The sequence below is a fragment of the Lissotriton vulgaris genome, chromosome 2_1 (genome assembly GCF_964263255.1).
Source record: "Lissotriton vulgaris chromosome 2_1, aLisVul1.2, whole genome shotgun sequence".
Classification (NCBI taxonomy): domain Eukaryota; kingdom Metazoa; phylum Chordata; class Amphibia; order Caudata; family Salamandridae; genus Lissotriton; species Lissotriton vulgaris.
This window is the reverse complement of record NC_141687.1, coordinates 1424047233-1424050915: the sequence shown is the minus strand read 5'-3', so window position 1 is coordinate 1424050915 and position 3683 is coordinate 1424047233. Positions and strand designations below refer to the sequence as shown.

Sequence of the window (3683 nt, the reverse complement as noted above, 5' to 3'; positions counted from 1 at the left end):
CAAAACTTAGGTGAACAAAGAAAGAGCTTGTGTTATTTAGGGACATTCCACCTCCCATTCAGTGCCAACATCATATTCTTATGCAGGGGCAGAATGCAATCTTTCACCACCCTCACCTTGAAGCAGCAGCAGGAATAGATTCATATTGTGAACTTCTACCAAAATTGGGGGAGATGGTTTGGGAAGAGGCCTCCAGGGAAAAGATCTTCAGGAAACAAGGGTTATTTACTATATTGGTGCTCTTTATCATTGACAATTCATGCACCAATTATCCCGAAATTACTCCTACCTGCATTTAGAATCTGCATTGTGTCTGTGGCTGAGAGGTTTGCTCAATTTTGAAAGCAACGGCATTTGGAATATGAGAAGTATGGAGAGATAAGAGATAAATGACCAAAAGGCAAAGCAATTCATTACTTTTCAACTACCAGTATTTAATGAGCATCAAAAGTCTCCCCTGACTCATGGAAGACTCTTTACCAATCTATACTACTATTATAAAGAGAGAAGTGTGTCCTTTCAGTCAGGTAAACTAGAAAACTACACCACCAATCCAAACACCCAATACATCTTTGAAAACGTTAGAGCAAGCAGATGGACATAGGCTGTAATAAAAAAACAAATATATGTTATTTAAAAAATGTAATATAAAAAAAAGTAGTCCTTTGGAAGAAGCGCCGGCCGCGACATGCGTGCTGACATCAGAGGAGCGTGGGGAGGAGCGGCATACACACTCGCGGTCTCTTTCTTACTTCAGCAATAGTGGCTACAGAACAGTTTAAAGAATTCCTTTTTCCCTCGGGTAGCCTGTTCCAGGGTCCTTGTATGCACCTTAAAAAGGCTCATGAAGGTAGACGTGCACGAGTGCGAGTTAATCTGTGCTCAGTGGGTGTGTCAATAACAGGCATTTCTTTACAGAACAAGGTTTTTTAGGATTGTGAACTTTGAACACGAGCGTGTCATTTACCGGCATTTACAGCGGAGGTCGACCCTGAGCCATGCAGGTGGCATCAGGGTAATGACGTCCCCGACCCGTATTTCAATTCCAAACAGACGTCATCACAGGAGCATGCTGATTGCCCATTGTCGATGTTTGTTAGCCATGCAAACCTGAGCAAAGAGACCCCTCTCTGTTCCTCGGACGGCCCCCTGAATGGAGGGTTAATTAGACAGGGCATTTCCCAGAGCAAGGGGTGTTACCCTGAGAAACAGGCATTGTCTCAGACGTCATGAAAGACGCTTTTCCCATATGGAAGGACACCGCTGTGGGGTGATGACAGCGAGCGGGGATTTTCCTGTGAAGGGTAAATTCCCGAAAGAAGGGGCTTTGTGCAGAGGAACACAGATTAGCTAAGGCATGCCGAGACTCTTTTTTTTCACAACAGCAACCGGCAGCCAGACATCTCCGTGCCAGGCCTGAGTGAGTTTGTTCACTTTGATTGCTCAACGTCACGTGAACCGGGATGACTCCTCCCAGAGTTGATTAGGTTGTGAAAATTTTAGGACAGGAGAACAGCGTCCTTGGTGCAATGAATAATAATAATACAAATTGGTATTTGTAAAGTGCTTACATCTTACCAGTCAAAGGTTTCAAGGCGCTGGGAACTGTGGGGGAGATTACGTGAGCTTGGCAACAGAAAATCTTAAGCAGCCTTTACGTCAGGGTGGGCGGGGGCCCAGAAGCAGCCTTTTGCTCCCGGACAACGTCGGGGCGGGCTGCTAGTATTTAATAATCTGGAGTGCTAATACTTACTTGTACTCCTTCTTGAATGGCACAAGAAATCTCTTTCTAGCTTCCTTTTTTAGGTCTCGCCTACGCACACGTATGTGCTACATAGAAAAAAGACCTTTAGCCATTGAGTCGGTTTTGAGGCCAAAAACGTGCACGCGTTGCATCGCTTTCAATGCCAACGTGTGCAAGTTTGGAGATTCCTTTGTGGGAGCGAGCTGTGGCGCCATATGTTATCAATTATCGTGCCTTGCTGCTCGCTTCCGCAAGGGAATCGCATAGGCCCCCTTCTCTCTCCCCTCCCCCTACTGCCGCACGAGACACGCACGCTTGTTTAAAATGCGTTCGCCCCTTAACAATACGGAGAGTCCCTTAATGATTTGTAGATGTGTCATATGGCTGGAACTACCGAGCTTGGCACTGGGGAAACAGGCTTCATATCTGGCTCAAAATCCGGTCATTCGGGATAAAAATTAGTCCTCCCCATGCCAGGAAAATTGTGTAATATGTTCTAGCGCTTATGTAAATTGCTTTAATGCCCTCGGGCCACCTGCGCTATATCGCATAGCAACAAAAAAAAGAGCAGAAGCGAAAGAACGTTGTCACACTAGGTGACGTCATCTTCCAGTCCTTCTCTATGGCGGACGCGTTGTTAAAAGATCTTCTTACCAGCTGTGCTGCTGACATTTATTTCACTTAGCGTGACGTTTCAGAATAATGTCTAGCATTTTCCATTATGGTTGGCTCGCGCGGCATTTCTTTCTTACCTCACCATGATTGGCTGTTGCTGGAGACCGTGTGTTTCCTGTTTGTTACTCGCTCTGTGATTGGCGGGCGTAGCCGGTGTTGCATGCCGGCTGCTCAAGAATAATGAAGGAGGTCAGTCGGAGGTTGTTGTTGGTCCTGGCGCCTTGGAACCAAGTTGTCTGCATAAAGGGGGCCTGAGAACACCACAGGGGAGTATTAGGGTTGAAGAAGGTGCCGCCTGGGAACTGGGGAGGAGTCTTATGCAAAGACCTGTCAGTGGCGAAAGAGGTAGGGCAGAAGGAGAATCTTTTATTGGGGTTGCTAAGAGAATTGCAAGAGCTGCAGTCTGGGGCTGCCAACCGGAAAAAGATCACTCTTCATCTAGTCGGATGTGAAGTCATTAGGGCAGACAACAGGCTATATATGAGATTGGGTTGAGGGAGCGGCTCGTAAGCACCAGCAAGTGGCACTGAGCCTTAAAGTAGGGGGAAGTGACTCAAGACATTGGAATGGGGAGGAGGGAGTCATTGGTCATAAGTTAGATGCACTGAGGGTACTCTATTTGCAACTTCTTAATCGTGCTGCCTCAGCCGATCACTGGCCTTTGTCATCCTCATTTCCAAGCTTCAGCACAGCCAAAATGAACAGCGTGACCAGCGACTCCACAGAGACAGTTGGGGGCACTGCTGTCCACCCAACACACCATGGGTTCCTGTCAGTTGCTTTCAGGGAGTGTACCATTGCGCCCCTCATGATTTACAGGCTTTCAGCAAGCACCAGGGGGCGGCTCTCTGCTGTTGTCCCCCAGAACACTTTTACCAGGGTCTACTCTACGGCTAACGGAGCTGGAAGGAACAATGGCTCCCTGATGCTCCGGGCTTCGGTATCTGGGAGCACCACAAGAAAGCATGGGGTTGCCTGGTGTCTCCTGGGCGTCTGAGAGCTTGGTCTGGGTGTTTTATGGTCTAAATGTACTCTATATTTTCTTGGGGTTTGTCCCTATGCGCTTTATCTCTTCTGCTCTTTCCGCCTCGGCATCCATACTCTCGGCCACACCCTTCGCTTTACCCTGCTCCCCTGCGGACATCGCTCTCTTCTCTGCAATTCTCCCTTCTAACGCTTTGCCTAACCCTCCTTTCTCTTCACCCCATCCGCCTCTGTCTTAGCTGCGGCTTTCTGTCTGTCTCTGACCCACCCCCATTTTTCC

At 47.8% G+C, this 3683-nt stretch overlaps 1 pseudogene; it reads left to right on the top strand.

The window, feature by feature from the left end:
- The first annotated feature begins 2599 nt into the window (after window positions 1-2599).
- On the top strand, window positions 2600-3416 carry LOC147732701 (uncharacterized; annotated as a pseudogene).
- The last annotated feature ends 267 nt before the right edge of the window (window positions 3417-3683 follow it).